The 13,878-nt window shown below is 43.5% G+C and overlaps 1 protein-coding gene and 1 long non-coding RNA gene across 6 annotated transcripts in view; one reads left to right on the top strand and one right to left on the bottom strand.

Moving 5' to 3' along the window:
• FHIT (fragile histidine triad diadenosine triphosphatase) overlaps window positions 1–13,878 on the bottom strand; it is a 1,063,956-nt gene that overhangs the window by 382,109 nt on the left and 667,969 nt on the right. The window lies entirely within an intron of this gene.
• On the top strand, window positions 6,541–8,712 carry LOC309525583. The gene is made up of 2 exons (XR_014216442.1): window positions 6,541–6,611; window positions 8,510–8,712. It is a non-coding gene; the product is annotated as an uncharacterized lncRNA (long non-coding RNA).

The raw sequence follows: 13,878 nt of genomic DNA, 5'->3' as shown, positions 1-13,878 counted from the left end.
GTGCGCATTTGTGGTCAGGAACAGAAATCTGATAAGAGCTTTTTTTTTTTTAGTCCACAAACAATACGCAACTGAAGACCTCATCTTCCTGGTGTTTCCTTTGCATTGAAATGAATCATGAGGCATTACATAAATAATTATCTCAGTAGTTACATAATTAATTAGGTTAAATTTGATCACAATGGACAGAAAGATGAACAATGTAATTTTTGGTGGAAGCTGAACTGCAATGGAATGGAAACAGTGCCGATTGCGATGAGTACAAGGGAGAATAGAAATTGCTGCCTTCTTACGTCACTAAACAACAAGAAAGCAGCACTGATCTGACTTGATACACTGTATTTTGACAATTATGCCTTCTGCTAGTCAAAAAAGGAATACACATACACTGGGAAGTAGTGCTCTTCTGCCTTGGGTCTCCAGACCTATCATCCCTAGCTAGCTTAGCCAGGGATGATGGGAGTTGTAGTCCAGCAATATCTGGGAACCCAAGGTTGAAGAATACTGCTAGGAAGAAAAGAGAGAGATGGCAGCCATTACATAGCAAGCACACAGCAAAGTCAGACTCAACCTTTTTAAGCTAGTGGCTTTTTGGATCACCAACTAAGTAAAAGGTGGGGAAATGGCCTGTTCTGGACGGGGGGGGGGGGTTATATGGATATGCTATAGGAAATGATGCTACATGCATGTTCAGGTGATATATGAATTTTAAATAGGAAACTTGATTTAAATCAATCGACTTTGAAACAGCAGGCCTTAGAATGATTTTTGAATTTTTGAAATAGGCAGTGTTGGTACTATAAGTTACTAAACAAAGGAAGAATGTAAATAATGAAAATAAAGAGTTTTCCTTAAGTGACATTGCCAGCAAGATCCATTTCCACTGACATCAGTAAGGGTTTTCATGAAAGAAGTAGTGATGGAGAAGGAACACGATTCAGTTTTCATTTAAAGTCAAACCCACCTGACTTGCACTTTTCAAAACAATCAGTGGGCCAAAACACAGCATTCCTCCAAAATTTGTCCTTCTCTGAATCTTGCAATGCAGTTCTCCAGCCAAGTAGTGGGCATGAAAATGCACGTGTTACTGAAAATAAACTACAAAAAAGGCATTCTAGTAGAAAGCATGCTTTGCAGAAATGAGTATATTAGGAACAATTGCATACAAACATGTGTCTGTTCAGAGAAATTAACATTAAAATGCTGATGAATTTTCACAAGAATAAATCACCCACTGATGTAGAATTTAAGAGAACTGAATATGGGGAAACTGAGAAAACCGAAATTGACAGATTCTCCTATGCCTGGAAAGAAGTCTCACCCTTTTGAGGAAAAGAGAGACTCCCAAACTATTCCATTCTAAGCAAAAAGCCTTTATCACAAACCCTCCCTCTCAACAATGCTCCCTGCTGATGCTAAAAAACAAAGGAACGCACTCACCTTCCCGGTGAAAATTAAGCATGAGTCCCAGAAACTGCCAACATGAGACAGAATTATTTTGTTCTGTTGTATTATTGAAAAACAAACAAACATTTATACAAGATGGAAATTTAGCAAGAAACATAATCCCAAGACTTCCCAAAGAGCCATTATTGTACCTGTGGGCAGGAATGAAGCACCTTTTGTGAAGATGAAAAGAAGAGAAAAACAACTTCCTGGAGGAGAAGAAAGTGATTGCATCTTCAGTCACAATTGGTTATTGTAAAAATCTTTATTAACCTAAGTGCATATAAAAATTGTGAATTCTTAATACAAAGCAGTATTTGACTTTTAAATTTCATTTTAAGCTTACCCCATTCACTAGGAATGTGATTACAGAGTAAATTAAAAAGTAATCACATGTGAATTACATTTCCTCATGAATGTAATGACTTCAGGAGACTGATTAATGTTAAGCAGTGTCTGTCCTACCTCATGCATACCTTCCCAGGTGAGATGAGTAAGATAGCTGGCGTGCACTGATTTAATTTCCTTTTGCCGGTGAAGAGCTATATGGATACGATATTGTGTGTGCATGTACACACACAAGGGAGGGGGAGATTTTGTCCATTGAAAGCACCAACAGCAAGATGGCAGCTGGGACCCCACATACAGAACTGCCTTCCTAATGAGGCTCGCCTTTGTGGTCTCTCTGTTTTGTGTTGTGTTGTTTTAATCTGTATTTATATTCTTGGGGATGTTGCTTTCGTTGCATGCATTTCATTTTGATATTACGGGTTTAAAAAATGTTGGCATCATTTTATTTACTGTAAGTGGCCCAGATAACTTTTGTGTTGTGGCACGGAAAACAAAGCCCACTCTCAAATAAACAAACTATTAGCAGTTCTGGGCATATGGCTATGAGCCAGACTCTGGGGGAAGTTGTGCATATTATTTACTGGACAAATCCTTCAGCTTTAGAGAGGCCTAGCCTTTAGGTTACCCAAAGCATGTGAGCGTCAGGAAAAATCAGATGCATTGATATGGAGGAGGAAACCTTATTTAAGACCTCTAAACACACTTGCTTCAGAGTCAGCTCTGTTGAACTCAACAGGGCTTACCTCTGATGACAAATGCTTAGGATTGTGCTACAGGCATCAGGTAAGAGTCCCACCTGAAACCAAAATATAGTGCTACCTGGAGATTATTTGGTGTGCAAAACTATAGACTGAAACCTTATCTGTTTGATATTTTGATGCTTAACCTGGCTGAACCCAAGAGGCTGAAGTATGGTGAAATTTACAAAAGACTTGAACAGGGGCATAGGAAAATGTCTTACACTACGTTGGTTTATTGAACTCAGTATTGTCGACATCAACTGGCAATGGCTCTTCAGGGCAGGGGTCTCTCCAAGGTATGCTATATGAGATTGAAACTGGGACCTTCTGCATGCAAAGGAGATGCACTACCACTGAGCTACAAAATACTGGGGCAATAAAAGACAGCTGCTAAAAGAATGTGGCAGCGTTGGTGCTTCATACTCTTCTTTCCCACATTTTTACTGCAAGCAAATAGCCCCCTGAGTCACAAAGAAGTGATATCTCAGTTTCATTTGTTGAGACATTAGGAAGAAAACGGGTGGAGGGGAAATGGGTGGGGTCGGGTGGCAATGTTTCTATTTTGCTTGATGTATGTAGGGTTTGGTGTCAGCGTTACTCGTGCCGGTTCTCTGCTGTTCACTTGTGTTCCTTTGGTGGTGAGAGAGGTTGGGGTTGTCCTAGGGGGTGGTTGTTTGTTTGTGATTGGCTATGGTGATCTTTGTTTTTGTGAGTGAGTGGGGTGGGTGGGTGTTTTGGATCAGGTTAGCCATATTGATTTATATGCCGTTGGTGGATTATTGTCATTGTCTTGTTGAGCTGTGTACGTGATAAAGGGGAGCCATACCGGGTTTTGTCCCCGTGTCAGTTTCAGTTTATTGGTTAATTGTTACATGGAAAAAATACGAGAGACATTACACATACTTCTGTAAAACAAGAAAATCTTTAATAAAAATAAAAACAAAAACAAAGAAGTGATATCTCACACTAGAAATACCCACGTCCCTTTTTCTCGGTCACCCCACACTCTCAACCCTGTTGTCATACCATGTCCTCTTTCAGAAAGGTCACACCCATGAGCAACTTCCAACCCTCATGCTGACCCCCTCCCTGTGGGGGCTGGTCTTTCTGCTGCCCTGAGGCCTAATTACCAACAGGGAAGTTTTAGACCTGGAGCTCTCCAGCTATTTTGGTATTCATTAATGGATAGCTGGATTGGATGACCTATGATGAGTTCCTTTCCAAGGATATTTTTATCCTGGTTGATAATAGGCACTTCTTCTTTTATTAGTATCATTTTCCGTACCATCACATATACATTCCAGAGACAAGCTGCATACCAAAGGATGGGGAAGCATGTAGCCCCATGGCTCCATCCACTCAGGGAGCCAACCAGGAGCTATAGAAGAGACAGAAGGGGGTCTGAGAGAACCCATTCCCTCCGAAAAAGGCCAAAAGGAGCCCCCATCTCCTCTTCACAAGGCATAAAAACAACACAATCGAATACTGCTATGTATTCAGTGCTCTGTGTTTGCCTGAGCTTGAGTCTGGACTAAAGATTCTGAGCCCCTGTGTTCTGATTCGATACATGATATCCAGTCATAGAACATTTCAGAATTTGGGCCTCTGCCATTGGCCCTTAAACTCTGAGTCATGATTTGCAGCTTGGAAGTTTAGACAGCCAATCACGTTGGGCGTGGGAGTGGTCTAGGCCTTCAGAAATGTATATAAGCCGTTGCTTTGACCCTGTTGTACAGTTCTGTTAGTTCAATAAAGGTTCTTGCTGTTATCACTGTGTCTTGCCTTGTGGGAACCCACCTACACATCACATACATTACTCTTTGTAGAATAACCCAAGCAACTGACAGAGCCATCTTTCAAGAAGATTATAATTTAGATTTAGGACGCCTCCAGATTATCAGGTAGGTGTACAAAATTACAGCAGACTAAAGCACCCAGTTGCCCTCTGGCAACAAATCTACTTTAAAAAAACCCCCTTAAAAAACCATCAGGCTTTGTGGTGAGTAAAGTCACAGAAAAATGCACTGGATGTGGGGTGAATAAATGATTAAGGGAAAGACATATAACCCACCATGAAAGTAAATACATCCTTTTGTTCCCTGCGAACAAATCAGAATGAATGTCAAGTCTCCTGGAAGAGCCCTTAGAAAGTATCGAGGAGAGAGGAGAGGGGTCTGAGAGAAAGAAGGGGCAGATCTGCATAGGAGCAAATGTAGATATACAAATAGAAGCTTCTTAATTTTTCATCTCAGCCCCTTTGTGCCTTGGTGTGTCTTCTGAAGCTTCAGTGCATTTTAAGTGCACTGCTGCTGTCTGCCACTGAAGGTTGGGTTGGTCATCAGATAGTACCAGCCTGGCTCCAGGGACAAGGTTTCAATTCTTTCCACTCAGCCCATGAATGAGTACACAGAAGATGGCCATTTGACTCTATGCAGGGCGATGCATTTCATACAGCACTTCCTGTCCTCCTCCACATGCCCAAGTTGATTACAGGCTCTTTTTAAAGAACTCAAGAACTCAAGAAAAGTACCTATAAAAGGCACTGAGGGGGAAAAAATATGCTGTCCTGGCTAAGCTAGCATTCTCTCCACCTTAAATAATGCAGCCAGAAATTAATTGGCACTAATTCACTCGTTCACAGTTGTACCCGAGATGTTGCTCATAAACAGCAGCCACGGTTCCCTGATTGCAGATATGTAATTAATTCAAGAAAAGGCTGCTATAAAATAACAATCCAATACAGCCTCAGCAGGTGTCAGTGTGGCAAGGAGAACAGATCGCAGTAGGAATGCACCGCATTTCGACAATACCCTGGCTTTGCAAATACTGCTACCGAGCAGGGAGGTGGGGTGGAGAAGAGATTGGGGGAGGAGAGGATGAAATGCTCTGGGAGGTAATTACAAGGCCGCCTTGGCTGGTGTGGCTGCATTGATTTCAGAGAAATGGCACAAACCCAAATGGTCAGGTGAACTGACCATTCTTTCACCTATTTACACAGGCTGTTATTCAGCCAGTAATGGGGCACATTAATCTAACACTCTGATATAAATGGGAGGAATTAGTATTAAAAACCACAGGGGATTCATTTTTTGTTTTACTGGAAAGAAGAAAGACCGGGTTTTCTGACTTTATGGGTGACTTCTTGTGAACTCTTTGTGATGAGTGCTAGAGAAACCATTCCAATGCTTGCATGCACCTTTGGACTAATCTCAGTGCCAGATTTACGTATAAGCTAAACAAGCTATATTTTAGGGCCCCACTCTCTTGGGGGCCCCAAAAAAAATTAAAGGAAAAGAAACCTGAATGTACATTTCCAAAATATAATATAAAAAAACAAATAAAATAAAACCTACATACTGCAACAGTGTTTTGTGTTGTGTAGGCTCCTATGATGTAAGTTATGGGCCCCACCTGCTCCCTAAAATATCACTGGTTTGCTCATTTCTATATATAGGGTGCCTACAATCTGCATGGACTGGTTGCAGGGCAACATGTGCAAATGGCTTTTGATACCTATTAGGTCCATCAATTACCATATAGCATATATTCAATACAGAAAACAGTGACAATTTGACAATTTGTTGTTGCCAAAGGACAGCTGGACATAGAAAGAGCCCCATTACCTTCAGTAGCTTAGGGCCTCATCAAACCTCAATCTGGCCCTGACTAATCCGCACTGGTCTGGCAGTTGTGGCACACACCCGGGGGCTCTGATGCTCACACAGAGCTCCACACAAGCAGGAGCCTTTTATGAGCGCTCCGTGAGGATGACCCTGCTGAGCAAACAAAACACTGAGGACAACACTTGTTCCCCTGCTTGAGCAGAGCTCTGCAGATCACATGGCTGTTGTGTGATGTGCTGAAAAAATTAGTCAGGGGCAATGATGCTTCTGGCTTCCAGCTGATGGAAGCCACAGGACAAGAGAGTGATCTTGTGGTTGGGTTTCCCAAGAGAATCTGGGTAGCCACAGTGAGGACAGAATGCTGGACTAGATGGGCAGGCTCTTATAAGTTTGACTGACCAACTGGTGACTGAATCATCTTTCTCCAGGGGACACTTCTTAAGAAACACAGGTGAACATTCATTGTTAATTACCTTCAAACCAAAATGAAAGGCATTGATCAACCCCCTAAGATAGCCTTTCTCAACCTGTGGGTCCCCAGATGTTGTTGAACTACAACTCCCATCACCCCTAGCTAGCAAGGCCAGAGCTCAGGGGTGATGGGAGTTGTAGTCCAACAACATCTGTAGACCCACAGGTTGAGAACCGCTGCCCTAAGAGATCTACTACAATCATATTGGAAATGCCAGGCCAAACTATACTTTGCCACTAATGAAGATGAAAAGAGGCACCAACTATTGCAGCACTACATCTGGTTTTCTTTGGCAGGGAATAAGTAGATTCGTTTTAATAAGGCGGTGCATTATTCTGTGTTGCTCAATGTATCTGTTAGATGAGATTTCTGGCAGTGTGGTGTAGTGGTTAAGAGCGGTAGTCACGTAATCTGGGAAACCGGGTTCGTGTCTCCGCTCCTCCACATGCAGCTGCTGGGTGACCTTGGGCCAGTCACACTTCTATGAAGTCTCTCAGCCCCACTCACCTCACAGAGTGTTTGTTGTGGGGGAGGAAGGGAAAGGAGAATGTTAGCCGCTTTGAGACTCCTGAAGGGGAGTGAAAGGCGGGATATCAAATCCAAACTCTTCTTCTTCTTCTTCATCCATCCTTACGGAACTGTGTAGCTCAGGCTGTGTGCAGAGGTGCATGGCAGCAACTGTCACTGCTATGTGCTCAACAGACAAGGCAGGTTTTATTCACACGTTCCAGTCCCATACTTGGAAGCCTATTGCCAATATTCAGCTTACAAGGCTGCACCAGCATAACCACCGAGGGCCTTCTGGCGGTTCCCTCATTGCGAGAAGTGAGGTTACTGGGAACCAGGCAGAGGGCCTTCTCGGTAGTGGCGCCCACCCTGTGGAACACCCTCCCTTCAGATGTGAAGGAAATAAGCAACTATCCTATCTTTAAAAGACATCTGAAGGCAGCCCTGTTCAGGGAAGTTTTTAATATTTAATGCTGTACTGTTTTTAACACTTGATTGGGAGCTGCCCAGAGTGGCTGGGGAAACTTATAAATAAATGATGATGATGATGATGATGATGATTATCATCATTATTATTATTGGTTCTAAGGTATCCAAAACAGTCTTTCAACACTCTCCAGGTAGGTGCCCCAAAAACCCACTCCAGGAGTCTGATTCTTCTTCCATTTCCAAGCCAGCTCTGGCTTACAGCACATTTGGTAAACACGCTTGTTGCTGGCACAGCAGCATTGCCTCATAAGGCTGTCCAGGTGTGCCTTCCTAGGTCGGTTGCCAATACAAGCACGGCACAACAGGTTGCGATGCTGCGTTGGCTCGGCCGCCGGCCTGCCACATTGCAAAAAGACACATTCACCAATGGAGTAACTCACAGGGTGGGGCTGTTAAAGAACAACATCTACAAGAGAGAGCCTTCCCATGCTGATGGTGCTTTTAACTCGAGCAAATGCAAGATTGCACTCTCTCTGTTGCAATGCAGATCTGAGATAGATATGGCAGGCAATTCTTGTGCTCAGATGAATTTTATCTGCCATAAAAAATACAGCTACCCTTTCTAAATCACCACCATAAAACTCCAGAACGCAGGTTGGGGGAAAGAGACGTGCATCTGACAGACACTGTTAAAAATAAAAATACAAAATGCACGTTTAAGGAAACCGTCCTTGGCAAAGACGAAAACCTTTCCAAGAGCTTTGCTGAATGGCTTTCCAATTTTTCTCCCTAGCAATTATGTGTTAAGTATTTCAAGGCACATTATATTCAAGTGAGGGGGGGGGGATTTGTGCATCAATGCTCCTGCATTTATAACTTAAGAATATGTCAAATAGAGTATTAATGGAGTACACAGTTGTTGCTTTTTTATTTTCTTACAGCATTTTTCAAGATGCAGCATACAAAAATATTGGGAGATAAGAACAGATTAATGACATTCATCCCCAGAAATAATTTTCCAAGCAGGGAGCTGCAAGTTCATCATCTCATGGAGGCCCACCGATCAGGAAGTGTTAATTGGAGCCTGCCAATCAAGTCAGTGGATGGCAAAGCCCCTAATAAAAGCCCAAAGCCCCACACCCGACTTCCCTTGGTTTTGCCATATTATGCAACCCTGAGCCTTTGAGTGGGACTATGCTAAGAATAATCACAGCAATGGACCATATGTGCAGCGATGGGTCATATGATAGGGAGGGGAAGCAGGCACACTCTATAAAGCAGGGCTGGAGCCCTCCAGATGGTGCTGGGCTTCTATAATTGCCGCCCATTTGCCTGTGGGCTGGGGCTTATAGGAGTTGGAGTCTTACAACCCCTGGAGGGGCAGAGGTCCCCCTCCCCTGCTATGAAGGGAGATTAGTAAATTCTATAAAAGTAGGAGAAGTGGAGTTGGAGAAGTGGAATATATGGCAATGCCTGATGTTGCTGAAGCTAAGTAGATGCAACCACTGCCTGGATGTAAGACCCCTGGGAAGACCCATAAAAGCATGAGAATGGAAGAATGGATGGAAGGTGGACCCCTTCCATTCTTCCTTTGCTTCCTGCATTTCATCCAAATGGTGTGAATCCTTTCTGCTCTGGCAAAGGAGTAAAGGTGCCATCTGTCACTCAGCTAATGTGACGCCCTAACATCTAAATACTGTCACCTAGTAGCAAAGGTTAGTATTCATCAAGGAATGCAGTTTCAAGGCCAAGCCATCACAAAGCACACCCACTAGCAATTCCACCCCATTAAATGCATATCCATCTATCACATTTCATCCCGGTACAGTATTTCTCTCCTAAAAATAGAAGGCTGAAACTGTACCATGCAGATGCAGACCTTTTCGTTGGATCAAATACAAAGGGTAGATTTTCAGTGGGTGACCTTGTGCCAGTTATCATGTTAGCCTTCAAAATGGCAGCCTTTTCAGCAGAACATGCAAGTCTGTTCAGTCCTGGCTGGCAAGCCCATTTTAACAGGGGGCACCTTGGGAAATGTACATGAACATGAGAAAGATCATTAGAAAATGGGGCAAAAGTGCTGCCATCATAATCAGCAGAATTAATTCAATATACAGCATGTCTGAATGCACCCAAAGAGTCAGATAAATTGAGGGGCAGAGTATAGAAGATTTCAGTTCCATGATACAAAGAGGTGGAAGAAATGAGGATTCAACTGTTCGAGCCATTAAAAAAACAACACACCACGAACCCCATTACACTCTCCTAGCTCACTACATCCTCATGTAATCTACACTATATACCGTACTTTGGGTGGGGGTGGACAACGTCACAGCTCTTAGAAGTATTAACAAATACGTTCACCCTACAGTCAGTCTGAGAATACAAACGCTCCCGCTAATCATTATTTCTTCTGTACAGGAGTGCAGAGTGAAAGCAAAATTGCACGTGGGGAGTCCTGATCACTGCCAAGAAATACTGTGTTAGCGAGAAAGCGACAATCACGAAAGTCGGAGCACTTAGCATAGCAGCCAGCTTGCTCTGGTCCTCCGCAGGGGTGCACAAGAAAGGCAAGTCAGTTGCTGCAGCACCTTGGAGAGCTCCTAGTGAGCTCTGACAAAGGTTGGAATTGACCAGAGGGATTCTGAATTTCTGCATCCAAGTTAACCTCTCCTAGGCTCCACACCAGAGACTCTTAAAGGCCTGAAGGCAGGCACTCCAATACACATAAATACCACACAGCTGGTGTGCTCCCTGCACCACTGAACTGGCGAGCTACTTTGAGATGCAGTACTCTCAGGGGAAGACAGCTGTGAGGGACCTGGATTCTATTCTACAGGCTCTAGTGCTGTGGTACCTGGTTCAGTGGGTTCCTGCCTGCCAGACTAAGGGTCCATGGTACCCTGAAAAGCAGAATTAGGCTGAAAATCAGTGCTCTGGTCTGGCTCCTTTGTCAGTAATACTGTAGCTTCCAATTTCGTGTCCTAGTCACTGCCAGACTCCAGGGACATGACAATAATATTGTTTGTTGCAAAGAGTTATGGGGTTCCAAATTAGAATGCCCAAATGACTCCCCTCTAATAGGAAAGTCAGGTCTGAACTCTGGTGGCAGCTATGTAGCCAAAATGAAACCACTGAGAAATCTTATTGGTTCTGATTAATGTTTCCTCTAGGGGCCTCAGAGGCTGGAGGTGGACTTGAGAGCAGGCCTGTCCAAGAATCATAGGTTTGTACAACCATCTGCCATCAGCAATCCAAGGCAGTTATGTCAGGCTTTGGAGTGGTCAGTAACACAAAGAAGTTCCTCTATTCAGCAGTAGTCAGGGGAACACAGCAGGCTATTTCCAGGAAGCTGACAAATGCCTTTCTTTCCCCAGGCTCAACAAATCATTCTTAGGCATCAGAGGACCTCAGCAACATGGGATGGTAGTGTGAGCATGCCGTCATATACAGACACATCACACAGCAACCTAGAATACTTGCCCAACTCACTGGAATGTGCAGGGCCAGCGCTGTTTTTATAAATCCCATGAAATATCTCTGGCTTCTCACATTTCAAATTTATTCATAGATGCCAATGGTCCATATTTATTTAAAGGAAATGGGAAGGAGGAGGAAACTGCAGTGTGCAATCTCACACAAGAATCTGGCAGGTGTGCTCTCACACCTAGCCAATGCCCCACCCCCATTTTCCTAAAATGAATATGTTAATTGACTTAAATGCACGAGAGTTTAAGACTGCCTGCTGGCTAATACTCATGTTGAGCCAAAGAACTCGTATTATTGCAAGGGCAGGGTTAAGGAGGTAGAGAAACCATCAAGCTGGGTTAAACCAAACAGTGGGGCAATCCTAACTCTTACCTACCTTAATCAGGCATGTTTAGAGGTATCGGAAACCTAACTCAGAATCCACTGCCACTGATTCCAATGTTGGATATCACCACATTTAGTACTTGAGAACGCCCTTCCCCCAATTTTGCCAGTCTTACACTTACCAAAAACATTCTGACTTTGCTACGAACGTCCATCAATATTTTCACTGGGGGAGCTGCTCTAAAATTTGATTCACATTTTGCTTTAGATGACATTTCCATGCCAACTCTTTTTTATAATCTAAAATGGAATAGATTGCTGAGTAGAACTGCAAGAAGGCATTCTATATTCTATGGGCATACAAACTAACTAGGTGTCTCTGGGCAGACTCAGAACTTTGCAAGACCAGAACCAGATGTGCTTGATTGGCCTTTTGGCAGGCCAGAGTTGTTAGAAGAGGAGGAGGAAGAGGAGGAGGAGTTTGGACTTGATATCCCGCCTTTTACTACCCTAAGGAGTCTCCAAGTGGCTAACAATCTCCTTTTCCTTCCTCCCCAACAACAAACACTCTGTGAGGTGAGTGGGACTGAGAGACTTCAGAGAAGTGTGACTAGCCCAAGGCCACCCAGCAGCTGCATGTGGAGGAGCGGGAAAGCGAACCCAGTTCACCAGATTACGAGTCCACCGCTCTTAACCACTACACCATGCTGGTTAGGATGGGAAGACATCAGTAGGTTATTTATAGACTAGACCTGGCACCTTACAGTATATTGCCTGCTTCTGTTTATTTGGATGCAGGCAACATGCATACAATCAATGATAACTTAACCTGGAGCCAGAACTCATTGCGTTGAGGTTTGAACCTGTTTTCAGTCTGAGGGCAAGACCGCAGACTATCTGAAATGGAATGCAAGCGGAAGTGCCTGCTTTGGCCAGGATGGAAGACCCAATATCTCCAATGAGGCAAGAATCTGGCTATGATGCCCAGAACTCGGGGGGGGGGGAGGCTACTTTGAATTGCTCAAGGTAAGGCGATGCAGCTAGAACTGCAGTTTTATAGAGGCAAAGACCAACCAGCAGCTAGTAGCTAGTAGCTACTATATCTAATAGAAATCTAGCTATAGATGGTTCAGCATATCTTTGGAAAAACTGGCTGCAGAACTACTGATATAGCAGCCTTGTTAAGACTTGCAGTTCCTGCCTTGGGCCCAAGAACCTCCTTGATGGTACCATGAACAGTGACACTGTCTTGATAACTCTCGGCCGAGAACACAAGAAGAATCCAATGCATCGTCCTGTTTCTCTCTATGGCCAACCACACAGCTATGGGAAGCCCATATGCAGGACCTGAGTACAACAGCACTCTCCACACTTATGATTTCCCAGCAGATGGTGTTCAAGGGGTGAACTGCCTCTGATTCTGGAGGCAGTATAAAACCATGGAGAAGACAGGCTTCTTCTCCATGAATATGACTAATCCTCATTTAAAGCCATCTCCATTTGTGGTCATCACTACATCTTATGGAGGCAAATTTCACAGTTTAAATATATACTGCGTAAATGAAGTCCTTCCTTTTGGTTTGTTCTGAATTTGCCTTTCTTTTCTTTCTTTCCCCTTTTTTTTGTAGCTGCCACACGCTGGGCAAATGTTTTTGTTCAACCATCCCCCACCCCGCCCTGATGCACAAGTGTTCTCTAATCAATGAGACAAGGTGAAGTGGCTGACTCAAGTGGCAGGTTCTGAGTGCTGCTCAGAGTGGATTGTAAAACACAACAATCCGCCATAAAGTTCTCTTGCACAAATCCCACTGGAAAAAAATAAATAAAGGGAACTTCATTTAATTGGAGCTTCCCCGTGAGAGCTTTGTGGTGGGTTGGGCCCCAGGTTAGAATTTAGAATAGGCAAGATCTAGGCAATAATTCCCATGGATTCTAATGCATGTCTTTATTCTTTCCTGTTTCAATTAGTGGGACTTTTAAAGAGCCTAACTTGAGTTGACGTGTGCTGTATCTGTGTCGGAGAGCCATTTGCATTTTTTTGCCTCGGGCACCCAAATGTCTTGAGCCGGTCCTTCTTGGTGATGGTGCCAGAGACTTCATTGGGTAACTTTGATCCAGTTACACAATCTTTTTTTCTGCACTTCTTTGTTGTTTCCTTTGCCTTTTGTTTACATGCTGCGGGGGCCTTGGAGTACAAAGAACTGACTGATTTAGGTTAATACAGATCCCAGAAGCCTATGGTGAGGGGGGGAATGTTGTTTCTTGAGGCACACCCTGGAAACACTTTATTAACATACACAGGAGTATTATACTGAACTGGAAAACTTCCATGAAACTCATTTATTCACTTATCTTGCCATGAGTTCCCAACTGTATTCATAATTTTGAATACATTGTAAAATCCAAACTTAAAGCCTAAATGCCAAGGGATCAGTCTCTTAGAGCATCTACGTCTTCATCCTGCTTTCTCAAATGCACTGTGTTCAATTTGATGCTA

This window comes from Podarcis vaucheri (genome assembly GCF_965113315.1).
Source record: "Podarcis vaucheri genome assembly, chromosome: 2".
Lineage (NCBI taxonomy): Eukaryota > Metazoa > Chordata > Lepidosauria > Squamata > Lacertidae > Podarcis > Podarcis vaucheri.
The sequence above is the reverse complement of the archived record's forward strand: the minus strand, read 5'-3'. Positions and strand labels throughout refer to the sequence as shown.